At 41.9% G+C, this 15,585-nt stretch overlaps 2 long non-coding RNA genes across 3 annotated transcripts in view; one reads left to right on the forward strand and one right to left on the reverse strand.

The window, feature by feature from the left end:
- LOC120371470 overlaps positions 1 to 13,939 on the reverse strand; it is a 17,800-nt gene extending 3,861 nt beyond the window's left edge. The window contains exon 1 of one of the 2 annotated variants that reach the window (XR_005584374.1): positions 13,836 to 13,939. This is a non-coding gene — a long non-coding RNA (uncharacterized LOC120371470). The remainder of the gene's footprint in view (positions 1 to 13,835) is intronic. The other variant, XR_005584375.1, reaches the window with a different exon arrangement.
- Positions 1 to 14,886, forward strand: part of LOC120371469 — a 15,272-nt gene extending 386 nt beyond the window's left edge. Inside the window, exons 2-4 of the long non-coding RNA XR_005584373.1 lie at positions 4,602 to 4,692; positions 9,728 to 9,788; positions 14,786 to 14,886. This is a non-coding gene — a long non-coding RNA (uncharacterized LOC120371469). The remainder of the gene's footprint in view (positions 1 to 4,601; positions 4,693 to 9,727; positions 9,789 to 14,785) is intronic.
- The last annotated feature ends 699 nt before the right edge of the window (positions 14,887 to 15,585 follow it).

The following is a 15,585-nucleotide window of genomic DNA, read 5'->3' on the forward strand; positions in this document are numbered from 1 at the left end:
ATGCCAGTCCAAAAAAGAGTTTCCCCCGAAGCAAGCATTTCTGATGTAAATTTAATTCACAATGTGTAACAGTGTGATTTGCCTTTTCATGTCAACAGCCTTTTCTGAAATGGCTTCATTCTTTTTTATTAAGAGACACTCCTCTCTATACAACACCTTGAATTCCACCTAAGCCAGCACCAAAGCAAATCAGATCTGTCAGGCAGCAATCAGTCAATGCAAATGAATTAAAGGCAGCATTTAGAATTTATTGCAAGCTTTGTCAAAATGTGCCACGCTGTTAACATCCTTAACAGCTTCCTGACAGACGTTTTGTCCTTACTACAGCTGGGAGACACCTGCTCTCTTATTTTTGTATTATAATTTCCTATTTAATCTGACATTTCAGATAAATTAGAGCACACAAGCAGCACAATGAAAGTTTTGCATCTCTAAAGTTGGACCAACATGAATGCCTGAGAGGTGTAATTAGAGCCAGATGGTGCCTGGACTTAGAGTAGGCACATGGAGCCATCCCCACCTTATGCCACCTGTGAAATGACCAGGAACCTATGCAGCAGAACCTATGCAGGGTATGGGGGACATACAGCATGCCAAAAGGGGGCTGGAATGTGGTGATGCAGTGTTTCTTGTCTCCCAATGCTCCTCAGGCTCCTGGAAAGATTAAGCTGCACCACGCAAAGGGATGGTGAGCTAGGGGAGAAGTTGTACCTCCTGGATTCCCACTGGGGATATTCAGCTCTGCCCTCTCCCTCTCCTCCCCTCTATTCTCTCCCCCTCCCTCCATATATACACTTTACAGTCTGGCCCTTAGTGAAGGCAAGAGAATCACCTGGGCATGAGTGAAAACAGAATTTGGAACAAGCTATAGGATGTGACACCTCTGTAAAATACGAGCATGGTGATGTTTTCTGAAAAGGTGTTTCTGCATTTCACTGCTCCATCACCACAGCAACCTGACTGGAACTATGGCTAGACAAACAAGAGTTTTATAATCCGTCATTCACTTAGCGAGGTTATCTGTATCATGGATTCTTTCTGTTTGCTGCCAGAGTGACTCTTTTCCCTGACCTGCATGTCACAAAAGGCAGAGTGGGAAGAAGCTGACTGTGTCAATAGGAAGTATTACAGCCTATAATACAGCAATAATACATTTCAAGGGCTTGCTGAGGGTATGTCTACACTGAAACCACCCTACAACCCAAGGCAGAGAGTATCAGAGCCCAGATCAACTGATTGGGCTCATACTCCAGGGCTAAAAATAGCAGTGTCAATGTTCCCCCTTGGGCTGGAGACCGGGCTCTGAAGCCTGGAAGTGGAGAGGGTCTCAGAGCCCAGGCTCCAGCCCAAGCAGAAACGGTTGACCTGGACATCCAAGCAGGGCCAGCTCCAGGCACCAGCAAAGGAAGCAGGTGCTTGGGGCAGCCAATGGAAAGGGGAGGCACGTCTGGGTCTTTGACGACAATTCGGCGGCGGGTCCCTCACTCCTTCTTGGAGGGAAGGACCCGCGGCCGAAGAATGAAGAGGCGCAGTAGAGCTGCCGCCGGAGAGCCGCCAATCGTGGCTTTTTTTTTTGGCTTTGCCACTTGGGGCGGCAAAAAAGCTGAAGCCAGCCCTGGATCCAAGACTCCTGCTATATTTTTTTGTTTTGGTTTGGTTTTTTGTTGTTGTTTTGCAGCATAGACTTATCCTGAGTAATGACAGGCTATTTCTGGAAAATGGGTAAGTTAGTGATCAAAATAAAGGAAACAGGGATGGGGCCCTGTATTGCAGATATGTTTGAATAGACCCATTTCTTCAGTTCCAGTTTTTCTGCTTCCCTGAAGAAATCTTCAACTGACTCCATGCCCCTTTTTACAGAGCCATTCCTGTGCTTTCTCCCTGGAGGTCCTGGCTCCTTGTGTTACTTCCTACCAGTTTGCTGCTGATGCAGGGTCCCTTCAGGCTCCCAGGCAGCACAGAGCTCTTGGCAGGCTGGGTCTCCTGCAGCTATTTCAGCAGTCCCACCCTAGGTTTCTTTCCTTGGAAGCCTCCTCTTTCTAGGAGCACCCTTTCTCCTCTAACTGAGCTCTAGTAGCTTTTGATCAGAACCAGGTTCCCAGGTAACTGCCAGCCAGGTACGTAGACAGTTAATTGCTTACAAGTAGACCAAGATGGAGACATTCTCCTGAAAGAAGGCCAGCATGAGTAGATGGGCCCTGAATCCCCTTAGAGGGGCCAGCCATCCCATGACACTAGGCCTAACAGAACTGTATAGAAGTGGCAGGGTCAGAGATCTGGAACCATGCTACTCCCCTTCCTATTGCTTGATGTATAGTAACCAAAGCCATTTTCAACAGAAAATGTTGATCCCATTGAAATATAGATTGTGCTTCACAAATCAAACCCTGCTAAGACTTCAGACTGCTGGGGGGAGGAAAGCATTTGGCTGTTTAACAAAGATAAAAAGCAATTTCTTCTCAGAAACACTAAAGGTCTCCCTGACTTGCTCTGCCAAGGCAGATTGTAACTCTCTTGGGACAGGGACTGAGTCTTCTCTGATGTTTAGACAGTGCCAAGCACACCGCAGACACTCAATAAATCAGAAGCTGCCTCCATAAAAGTCTGCATACATTTCATTAAATCATTTAAGCATGTGTACAAGTAACTGTGTGCATGACCTTCAAGTGGAGCAGAGCTGAATTCCATAGCAACCCCAGTGACATTAGAGAAAATAAATGCTGCCTTTAGAATTAATGGCTAGAGAGATCATGGATTTCATAGAATATCAGGGTTGGAAGGGACCTCAGGAGGTCATCTTGTCCAACCCCCTGCTCAAAGCAGGACCAATCCCCAGACAGATTTTTAGCCTAGTTCCCTAAATGGCCCCCTCAAGGATTGAATTTACGCACGTGGGTTTAGCTGGCCAGTGCTCAAGCCACTGAGCTCTCTCTCCTCACTTTCAGCTGGACTAACCCCTACTGCTTTCAGGTTCCAGTACTAAACCCACTGCTCATTTCCCCTCATTGAAGAAGTATTGTCCAATGGGTTAAAATGAGGCAATTTCAATGGGGAAATGATGCCTTCCTCAATGGGGAGGTATGCTTAGTTACTTTTTTAGTCCCCTAAGGCAATCATTTCTCAATGTGTATTGCATTTGTATTAGCTATGGGTGAAATTCAATGCAGGACCCTTGTAACATGAAAGCCTCTGCTGCCCCTGTGTGAATGAGGGTGTAGAGGTGCGGACTCACCCCCTGCGGCACCTCCTGCTGGTCTCTCAAGGAATTAGCTCTTTTTCCAGCCAGGAGTGCCTTCTGCAGGCCGGTGATCCACCTGTCCTCTTGGCCCCCTGTGTCCCTCCCTGTACCCCGGTACCCTTTTACCTGGGGTGGTGCCCCTTAGCAGTAACACCTTTCTCTCTGGGTTTCCCCCTCCCAGGGGAAGCCCCACTCACTATCCCCCTCCTCACCTCAGTATCAGGCTACTGCCAGTCATCATCTAGCGCCACACCCTGGGGCAGACTGCAGTATCAGCCAAGCCCTTCTCCCTCTACAGACAGAGAGAGACTGAGTGAGCGTCTGGCTCCCAGCCTCTTATAGGGGCCAGCTGAGCCTGACTGGGGCATGGCCACAGCTGAGCCTATTTTCCCCAATCAACCCAGGCTTCTTGCCCCAGCCACAGCCCTCCTCCTGGGCTGTTTTAAGCCCTTCAGGGCAAGAGCAGGGGACCACTCTGCTACAGAGGGGGATGAACACCAAACCCTGTACAACCCAAATAGACCTGTAATAGAGACAGGCCAGAGAAAGGTCCATGAGAGCTGGTCAGTGCAGTTTCAGTGGCCCTACTACATGATATAAGCAGTAAAGAGTGATTGCATCAGCTATTCCAGCCAGCGAAGTGTTGGTTTACAAGCACTCTAGTCATCACAGGGGTCACAGGTTAGTTGGTAGCTTTCATCTGACTTATCCTCTCCTTTACAGTACACCTGAAGAAAGGCTGCATAATTGGGATTTATTCAGGCTAAATTAATTTCACCTAGTGGGCTTAAATCCTGCTTAAAAATCCTTTTGACTCCAGTGGAAATAGGACCCCTCCCATTTGCAGTAATCCCCCCAATCACAGATTAATGTATCTTTTGTGTCCTCTAGAAATCACTTGGAACCCAAGAGCAAGAGTTTGTCATTATATACTCAAACACCCATTATGTTCACGACATACACACAAAAACATTAGATAAAAACAAAGTACTCTTTCTGGAAGGTTGAAATGTAACACTGCGTTATTCCTTAGAATTCAGAACAATAAACAAAAGAACTCCAGAACAGAGACAGACAAAGCAGGTTGCTCCCTAAAACAGAGAGGCACAACTCCTCTGACTGTACTCTGTGCTGGCTTTGTGCAGACTGTGTCTGATCGCACATTTCCTGACAGAGCCCCCTACCCTGTAAGCAGAACCAGGAAAACCCCACTGCCACTCTTAAGAGTAAAACTTGCAATTCCAACACAGTCTTCAAAACACCATACTCCTCATGTTACTATCTGATCTTTGAAATATGAATTAATTAAATGTGTAGTTCTACTGTGAAAAGTAACTGTGAAAAAGTACCTTTTTCTCCACAGACTCAGCTACTTCAGACTGCACTACTTGGTTGTCCTGCAGAGCTAGCAAAGCTAAGGGTGTCCTTCTCCTTGTGCATCATCCATGCAACTGGTAAGTAAGTTCTTATGAGTTATTCCTGTGTAAAATCACTGAGAGAGAGGGCGATACACAGATTTAACAGAGGACCTGATTTGCCTAGAAGTACATATCACCAATGATGATCCAAAAGCAACAAAAGTAATTTTCTATCAAAATTTAATGGAAAGTGTTCAGCCTGCTCTAGTGCTTAATATTTTAAACTGATCTCAATTTGGGACTGTGGTTGCCAGGCACTTCTGATTCTGGCTAAGTCTCGGCTGCTAATATGTGTATATTTTTAACATCAGGATAACTGTTGTAAAATCCTAGGCTTTGTCTACGCTGCACTGTTGTCAGTAAAATTTTTGTTGGTCAGAGTTGTGAAAAAAAACACTCCTGACCAGCGTAAGTTTCACTGACAGAAGTGCTGGTGTGAACAGCGCTATGTCAGCGGGAGATGCTGTCTCCTGCTGGCAAAAAGTGGCTACATGGGAGACCTTACAGTGGCACTCTGGCCCCATTGCCTGATTCCAGCCTGGTAACTACCTCTGATCTCCAGTCTCTGATGTCAGCCTGACTAGGACCTGATTCTTGCTTATCAATCCTGACTCAAGTGATTATTCCGATCCCTGCTCACTGATAACTACCTTGACCTGTGGACACTCACTCAGCTGTGACCACTAGACCAGATTGCATATGCCCTGGTCTCTTACAGTAAGTGCCTAACTTGAGGCACTCATGTTTGATGATAGGGTCTAAGTGACGTGGCTAAAATCACAAAAGAAGTCTGTGGAAGAACCACCTCCCCCAATTCCCAGTCCCTTTGGCAAAGATGGACTGTTCACTTTGGAGATGAGGTCCAAGCTGGTAAGACTCCCACAAGCACCACAGGGGCTGCACTGAAGGGCTGGGGTCAGGAGGCAGCTCTGTCCAGCCCGGGGGCCAGTACTCATGGGGTACAGCTTTCTGATTCCTTTGGGTCTGTCACTGCTGTGGCTGGGCAGTTTCAGCTGCCAGGACCTGACTTCCAGCTCATCTCACTCCCCTATTGTGTAGAGGAAGCTGATGGGGCCACACTGAAGTCCAGTGGGGAATTTGAGTGAGGACCTAGGTCCCAAAAAAGCCCAAATTTGGAGATATATATATATATCAATAAAACAGAGGTACTGGCTTTTTCATAACCTAGGAATTTTTCAGAGACAACTGGTAAATAGGTAAAATGAAGGAACTTATGTATGAGGGATGTACAAGAGAGGAACATTTCTCCTGACTGTCAGTCTAGTGTGTAGAAGAGAAAGATGTAGCACAAATACTTTTGTAACAATGACAACAATAATTCTGTCCAAATCCTGCCTTTAGCTCATGCGGGTGACTTCAAATGGGAGCTACTTCTGAATTTATCATCCTATGTTGGAAAGATCTCATGCCATACACGAAAGATTCAGAGGTAGGAAGGGCAGTGTCAGTCAGTCTTGTTAGCTTCTTGCTATGCACATTGAGCTTCACCATCTTCATTATCTCTGAGAAGTGACAGAATTATATCTCCCTTGTGCAACAGCCATGGGGGCTTATAAGAAGAACATATTGATTTATTATTTTCATTCCAGGGCAATTTAATTGTACTCTGGCTTGTAGCAGCTTTGCTTAGTTATATTCATGTGTTAGAGAAACCTTCCTTGGGGCACAGAGAGATGCATGAATTTATCTCTGCACCAACAACAGTGAGCCCTATGACAGTATTTGTATATTCGCGTGCTGCTTGAACAGAGATCTATTTTCATAGCCTACAATTTCAGCATCCAAATCAGTGACAGGCAAAGACACATAGCATAAGCTAATCGATTGGTGATTGCTACTAACCTGAATCTGTGGCCTTAAAGGCAGGGGTGGCTCCAGGCCCCAGCACGCCAAGCGCGTGCTTGGGGCAGCATGCCGCGGGGGGCGCTCTGCCGGTCCCCGGGAGGGCGGCAGGCGGCTCTGGCGGACCTCCTGCAGGCGTCCCTGAGGAGGGTCCGTTGGTCCTGCGGGTTCGGTGCAGCAGCCGCTGGACCGGCGACCGGCAGAGCGCCCCCTGTGGTGTGCCGCCGTGCTTGGGGCGGCAAAATGGCTAGAGCCGCCCCTGCTTAAAGGTGAGGGTTAAATTGGGGAATCTTTGTAGTTCTATGAAGGGCAAGGAAATAGATGGCAAAGAAATTTAAGCATTCACCAGCCATATGGAAAAATCTATACCTTATGTTATTCCAGGGGAAAGAATTTTACAGCTGACTACTGATGGCTGTTCCATGACAGTGTATCAGTTCTCCCATAGAAAAATATCCAGGCTGCTAGAACACGGAATGCAAAACTTAACTGTAGAGCACCAAAGAGGTGAAAATTACAGAATTAAATAGCAAGACTCAAGGGTAGCCAGCAATCAGAGCCATATTGGAGCTATTCATTCAAGGGCAGGATTTGGCCCGATACAGAGGGCAGAGAGAGGAGAAGTGATTGTACAGCTAGGCATACTCACAGCAGCAGGTAAGTCTGCCTCCCTCTTTTCCAGGAAAGAGCCAAACTCCAGTCAAATCCAACCTGCCATAAAATTCTAGGGAGGGGGAAATAGTAGGAGCTCATGCCCTGTTGTTTCTGGGTGTTTCGCTCCCAGTGACCCTTTCATAGATAGATATAGCCAGGGAGAAGCCGTAAATAGTGCTTTGTTCTATCCCCCCTTCAAGTCAGAACCCAGTTCAGCTTCTATCACATTAACAGCAAAAGTCTTTTCTTCGTTCCTGTGGGATGGGGAGAAGGAGTAGATCTTTGCTGTTTTGTTGACTGTGTGGGGGTAGAATAGCATAGAGGGGCTAGGAAGCAGGACTAAGCAGTGCTCCTTACTGCTCCTCCAAAAAAGAGCAGTGTATGTTGCCCCTGAATGGCATTAGATATGCACTGAGTCAAAAGGCCTGGCCATGCCCTCTGTCTGGTTAATCATGCTGCTTGGGGCTGCAGAGCACTGCCCAGGGCATCATCCAGGCACTTTTTGATTGAATAATATTGCACTGAACTTTAGGTGAAACTTCAGATTTTCAGAAAGTATATAAAAGTTGAGGTCATTAGCGAATAAAACCCAACTCTCATTAGCAGCAGGGAGTGTTTTTTAAGCTAGCTAGTTTCAGGCAGCAGAGAGGCTTTATGCACTTGAGAAGCTAGCTTCAATTTACACAGTGGTTTGCATGCTGATGGAATGGATATTCGATGCTACAAGACGAACTGGTAAAGTCTGGCCTTGATTTGGCCTGTCAGTGAAATTTTGCTCATGTTTCTGACCAAGAGAATGTGTTCAAAGGGATGAATCAGTTGAGAAAAAAAACGATTATCTCACCTACTAAGCTAGTAAGGCAAAAGAGCTAAGATTATTCTCATTACAAAATAGCAAGAGAATAATGAAAACTTAACTGGAATTATTTGATTTCGAGAAGTCAGACTGGACTAATAACCTTTGAGCAAGAATGGAAGAGTCTGGGGGGGGATCGTATACCATGCCTAGTACAGCTGTATTTTTCCCCTTATTGATACCAGTGTTGCTCGTCTACCAATGGTTGCAGATGTCTAAGGCTGTATAGGTCAGCTTTTAGGTAGAATAGAAATCTGAAAATATCCAGAGTCTGCATCCCTAAGTGAGATTTGTTTTATTTACACATACACCAGTCCTAGAACAGAGGTGGTCAAACAGCTTGCAAGGCAATCCCATTTTTCAGGAATTTTAGCCCAACATCAATGCCCAATTCCAACAGAGCATGTTTGCCTCAACAGTTCTCTCTAAACAGAGACCAATGCAGAGAGCAAACTCTCCTGCTTTTTGCACAGCTCTTTCTCCAAAGATTGTTGCCTCTACATGGCACCTTGCATAATCCAAAATTAACATAGCATACGTCAAGACTGAACATTTGCTCGCACACTAAGGAAAAGAATTTGGAAGACTATGCGTACTATCACCACCCGGTAACATGTGACAGAAAATCAGCATTCCCCTTGAGTCTAATGTTAGAATTTTCCTTTTGTGTCTATCAGACCTTTCTGAGAGCACTCACTTTTGCCAGTCTAGTTTGTGGTGGTGGATGGGAAGGAGGGAGTCTTCTACCTGATAGCACAGCCTTCTCCTAAGCTCAAAAGGCATGCTTTAAATTTTCAACTCATCCAAGAAAAAACTAAAAGCACTCCAATTTGGGTTTACATTGTGGTAGCGATGGATAAAACTGTGCCAACCCCCAATTCCTATCTAATCAGGCCATCACAAAATACAATATATTGTGGATCTTTTTATGAGAATAAAATAAATTTTGTTTGCCACCAATTTGAACTTTATTTTATATATTTTAAGTTAGCAAGCACTAAAAGGTGTTGTCTCCGTGGGCTCCTCTTTCACGATCAAATATCAGGCTTAGAAGACAATGATGACAGACTATCCCTTCTCTAACTCTGCCTAACAGTATCAATGGAAAGATCTTTTTCACCAGTCCATTAATAGCGGTAAGGGATAGAGTTAGACAAATGAAAAAAAAAAGCAAAAAAAGCAAAGCTCTGAAAGCCACCAACACGCTAGTAAAAATAATGGCATAATTAAATACTTTTGGGTTACATTAGCTATTTTCTTACTTAAGAACCTAACTAGAGCTAGTCTTAAAAAAGATGGAGGAAATTGTGAATTTTTGTAATTTTCCCCTTTTGTCAATCAACTCCACGGCTGATCAAAAGGGGGAAAAAAACACTGTGAAACATTTTTTCATTAACATTTCAATCCATTTTTTTCAGATTTTTTCTTTCAGATAGAGAAATATCATCCAAATTCTGGAATTTGAAAACTTTCCACCAGCCCTAATCCCAACTCACTGGATATTTTACCTCACTCTTGTTCTAAAATTGTTTCACCTCACACAGTTTGAACTTGACTTTGATTCTAAGTGAGGGATATCTGAGACCTTTTAGCTGAGCTACATACTCAGCCATCCAGAAGAGCCTGAGACCTTGCCTCTGTTCTCAGCAAAGGATGCTCCCAGGATGAGACTAAATTTATTTTCATTCTTCCCAACAGACATTTAAGAATCTTCATCCTTTTCCTTGATGACAGCGTGTGGCCAACATATCATTCTAAGGTACCTGTCCATCCAATTTCACACATTTTAATTAGTTCTGTACACCCAAAAATAATTGAAAAGATTTGTCCATCCCTTTTTTAAGAGGAGCTCATAAGTGACAACACTTTTAGTAAAATATTTTGACGACACGGGTAAGAAAAAGGTACATTTAATTCAAATGCACACATTAGTTATATTTTTGAAGTAACAGAATGGAAAAGGGCTACAATTTTTGTTTCAAAGTCAGGTGCTGTCTCTCCTACACAAAGGGAGTATTATATGTAGCTTTATTTTAAATTGGCTCCTCTAGTTTAAAACACACACAATATTCTTCCACTAAATTAGAACCCAATCCTGCTATGCGTTCTCAGGCAGGAGTCCTATGCACCTAAGTGAGCATCCTGCAGCTAGAAAGGTAGCAGGAGTAACTGAAACCTCAGTTGCCATGAGTATATTTGGTAAGTTTTATGAACACCGTATTATCTAAAGATTCCAGAGGAGAATTTGTCCCTTTTTCATCGTTTTATTCTGCTGTCTATATAAAATAATGATTTGCCCTTTATACAAGGGACAATCTCTTGAAAATTGTTCAGGAAATGAAACGTGTTTCCTGACCAGCTGAGGTTATGAGCTGATTTCTCCATCCTAACTGCGACAACCCAATTAGAGACAACGCTAAAGAGACCCTTCACCAGAATCATGCTGAAATATTGCCTTCTTTCTGGCAACATGAGTGAATTGCCAGTTTAGTAATTACAACAAATGCACTAAATCTTCCATCAGTGTTGTTCTAATAGAACATACTTAAATCAGGGCCTTGTGATACATCTTCCAACACACTGCCGAAATTAAAGAAGCAGGGAGAATTCAAAGCCATTTTGATCTCCGGATGCAATAAGTCAGGATGACCCCACTGTCCTCTTGTTAAAAGTTTTGCAAATTAGGAAAGTATCTATTTTATGTGGAAAACTAAGTATTTTAGTTAGGATTCTTGATTTTAAAATGAACCAAGATATTTTGCTTTATAGGTGCTCTAGGGTTTGAGGAGATCATTTGGATTGTGATTTGATTATACAATAGAAACACCAAAATATATTTCTTAGTTGTTCTATAGAAGCCTGAACATTTTGGGGAAACTCAGATTATTTTTATATTATTTCTGATTTCATAATTACTTTGATGCCTGTGGGGCATTTTCCATTTTCTACTGTACCTTTTTCTTTGTGTATTCTACCTTCAAATCTCTCAGCATTCTGTTGTCTAGTGCATGCAACCATTGTGTGTTAACTTCAGAACAATGGAGACAAACAGGATGCTCTCTCTCCCCCAAAGACACTTTGAAATGTTAACAGGAAGAACAAAATAAACTTAATAAAGTCAGATAAAAAGCATAAACTTGCTCTTGTGTATGGAAAAGTGCAATGCCTCTATGCAAGTGATAGCTGACATGATTTTGAATCCATACATTTAAAAGCCAGGAAGTACCATTATGATAATCTTATCTGACCTTCTGAAAAATACAGGCCATAGACCTAATCATTTATGGATTAAGCCCATCACTTTTTTCCGCTTTAGCATATCATTTAGAAAAATAGGGGGAAATAGGAGAAATGGCTCAAGTCTTATTACTAAATGCACAGGCTACGATGCAATTTCAGGAAAATAGCCTCCCATTCTGCACAGAGTTGGCCTGATCCTGTGCTGCTTGTGATTTGGATGTGAAAGGCATTCGGAATTGGACCCTAATTGTTTAATTTAATCAAACAGTATGAAGGGACTATTGTAACAAATCCTTAGATACTCCTGATACTGAAACAGGCTCTCATAAGTGAAAATCACTGCCTTCCCATCTGTTAGTGCTTAGGGTCACCCTACAGACTTCAGAGAGGCATGTACTCTGAGTCTTCACATGGTAGCATCAGGAAAAGCCATTTCAATCTCCAAAAGAAGGGATTAGAAGTGCAGGAGGTCAGTAAACACCATCAGTTGCTCTGTAGCACTAGAGTCAGAATGGTGGATTAAAGGAGAGAGGGAATTTGGAGAGATGCTGTTCACTGCATACCAAAGAATTTCAAAACAGAAGAAAAGTGACATTTTCCTGACATTAACCATAGTGAAAATATTTGGTTCCCAAACTACAAGTGTGGAAATTAAGATTTTAGTCAAATGCCCTCAGTTCTGGCAAGACTGTAGACTTCGAGTCAACACTCATTAATAGAGTCAACCTGGCTTTTTATAACAACAATGTTAAGATTTGCTCTGTGAAATATGTGGGCTTTGGTTATTGGGATATGCCTGGGAAGAGCCCCCATGCACAGGAAGCTTGCTACAGCATTAGCCATTTGTTGCAGCTTGCTGTTCTTAATCCAGTTGTCTTAAAATAATAATTTTGGTTTCAAATGTGAGGAAAAACATAGGTGTCATCAGATAACATGTTCTGTATTTCTTTGTGCCAAGCAAATAAAGTAAACAGGTTTTGCTTACACTTTGCTGTCTTTCACAATCAAAATATAAATATATAAACTACATAAATACCATACCCGGGCTGGTTCCTACACATCCTATTAGCATCACAGTTTGAGTTTTAGGTTATGTGGTTTCTTCAGAGGGAGCTTGGAGCATACAAGGCATTCAACAACAACAACCACCCCGTAACTCGGAATATCCAACCCAAATCTTTTGGGGGATGACAGGATCTTTAGGTCTAAGATATACACACACGCAGAGAGAGAGAGAGAGAGAGAGAGAGAGAGAGAGAGAGACACACACACACACACACAGATACGTGTGCAAGCATCTTTAAGGTCTGCAAGTGTTTCACTTTCCTAACAATAACAGTCTACATCTACCTTTAAAATAAATGTGTCTGAAAATGTCAAAAGCTAATGTATTCTTTTTAGTGCCGAGAAGTTTTTTTTTTGATAAAACATTTTTGCCAAAAATGCAGCTTCAGGTCAATGAAAACATTTTGCAAATCCATGTTGAATTCACCAAATTTTGGGGTTGGAAAAAAAAATCTGAAAATGATAAAATATTTATGTTTGATATTTTTGAAACAAAATATTTTATTTGAAACAACTTTTCATTTTGAATTTTTCTTCGGTTTTTTTTAAAAGGTAAAAACCTCAAATGAAATAAAACATTTGTTTTGGAGTCAAGCGATTTTTGGTTTGCAAAATTTTTAAAAAATGTTTATTTTGTGTTGTCCCAAAATGAATTCCATCCCGTTTCCACCCACCCACCCACCCAACAATCCCTCCCTCCCTCGCGCCAGCCATGGAACAAAGAAAAAAAACAACTTGATTATTTGCACATCTGTAGTTCTTTTCCCTGAAACATCCTATTTGATTAGATAAATATTTATATATTGTGTGGAATCTCTCTATTACTTTGGAATTTAATATACAGAAGACTTTGTTAATATATTCCATGTTCATACTCAACTGTGCCCCATTCCCACAAGCATTATGCTACAGCCTTTACTAATACAACAACTTTATTTCTCAAATACCACCATGTGATACAGAGATACACCTGTACAGCACAACTTGTGATCATGTAAATAAAGACTACATTATTAAGCAGTCATTCAAGTAGCTGATTGCACATTAAAATGAAGCTTTCACATTTCTGGATCTCTACGAGCCTGATTCAAACACATTGAAATCAAGGAGAGGCTCTCTTTTGACTTCAATAGACATCTGTGTTATTAGGCCCCAAGCACATAACTCTAAAACAAGATAAAAAAACAATGGTATCTCTACTGTGAACAACAAAAGCTAATCTGGGTTTAGAAAGGTCCTGAGAAGTGACATGATGCACAAGAAAAATTCCTGGCACAGGAAATATAAAACCAACATCAGCAGAGCCGTAGTTCCAATGTATCAAAACAAATGATATATTTAAGGTATCTTGAAAAAAAGACTGTTGCTTACCGGTCAATATAGAGAATTTTTTTGCCAATTTCAAAGAGAATCAAGTTAAAAATGTGGCCTCAATTGATGGAGTGAACCAATGGCTTTCATTATCCTGAAGTATGACGGACTTCTGAAAAGAGATACTCACTTACAGCAGAATAACCATTGTAAGACGCATGAGAAGGTCAGAGTTGATCATAGCCTCTTCTCCAGAAGCAGAAAGAACCATTTTTGAAGACTGCTGTCAAGGTCTAAAAAGGAGAAATAGGGATAAAGAGAAATTCGGAGTTAAAATAAATTAAAACAAAAACGAAAAACAGATGGTCAAAGTAAATATTGTTAAATACTTGGAAATCCAAAAAGCATAGCAATAAACTTTAGATGACACAAAGAAGTGGTAAGTTATAAGCAAAAAGGAAAGGAAACATTCTGTATTTCTATCAGAGTCTTGATGAAATTATGCAAATTGTGTTATTTGTGCTGAGAATATAAAAATTGTCACATACACATACTTGTCACATTCATTATACTAACTCAGCAGTACTAAATATGAAGATGTTACATAAAGGGTTTCATATTGCCCCTCAGTGTAATATATGAACACTCTACCATGCATGTACAGTATAGGCATTTTTTTGAATATTTGACATTTTCTATCTAGTCAGTTTCACCTTTGCACTATAATATTTTCTCCTTGTTTCAGTGACTATTGCACATGGGGGATGGGGGGAATAGTTAAATAGTACTGTATGGGCATGAATAGGAATTGTCTCTCTATGGTACTGGTTGAGATCCAGGTCCAATTTTAATCAAAATCAAGAATTATTTGACTCTGTGGTTTTAGTCTGGTGCAGTATAGATATAGGGCTACTCACAAAGTTCAGAGCCAGATTCAAACCTACCCAAACATAAGGGGGTTTTAATTCAGTGTTTTGGTTTGGGACATCCCTTTGAGAAATCTGAGCATGTCCCCCTCCGCCCCCCAATTGGGGATTTTATTTGCTTCTTATAAAAAGGGAAAGCTAAATAAAGAAGGAGTGATTTGGGGATGTAGGGTAAAGAACCATTTTTAAAATGTAAACTACTTTAACTTTCAAGTTTCATCTATCAGTGACCTCCCAGACAACCATTCTGCATCCATGTTACAGAGAGATTTATCCCACCAGGCCACAAGAGGGAGATGTGTGACTCCTGCTGCCCAGTTCTGGAATCCTCTGTTTTTCAGAGTGAGTGTCTGTAATAGTCCCTGAAGAAAGTACAGTACATATTCCAATCTGTTCCTCCTAAATAATTCACTTTGTATCAGAGCAACTGTTGCCACTGTTAGCTTTCAGGAGAACAAGCCAGTCACCAATTATTAAAAACAAATTACAGAACAAGCCAGCAATGCAAGTACTGGCTCAGAGAATAACAGCCAATAAGGAGCTTCACTGCAACTAGAGCTAGGCCAAAAGCAAAACCCCAATTCCAAACATCTGGGAAGTATGCAGAAATTTGGCTCTTGAACCCATTTTGCAGGGTGTGCCCATCTCTGTTGGAACTGAGAAGACCATGGCAGACACCAAGGAACATTTCAACAGAAGTGTAGACATACATATACAAAAGGTTGCATGGAGTTATGAGTTCAGTGTGTATGTTCTGAGGGGAGATCAGATACAGGTGAGTGGAGTTATCCCCACTTCTCCCCATAGGATCCAAAACATTGCTTGTAGTGGTTTTTTACTTAAGTCTAAAAGCTTTTAATTTAAATAAATGGTGACAAGCCAATAGCAGGTTCTGATTTGTTAGGCTTTCCCATATCCAAAACAATGCCTTCTTTTCATTTTGACTTTATCTTTTGCCTTTGTCAAGTGAGCAAGTGCATCCCATGCACATGAAGAATTAAGATCCAGGAGTCC

Source organism: Mauremys reevesii, linkage group 9 (assembly GCF_016161935.1).
Source record: "Mauremys reevesii isolate NIE-2019 linkage group 9, ASM1616193v1, whole genome shotgun sequence".
Classification (NCBI taxonomy): Eukaryota; Metazoa; Chordata; order Testudines; family Geoemydidae; genus Mauremys; species Mauremys reevesii.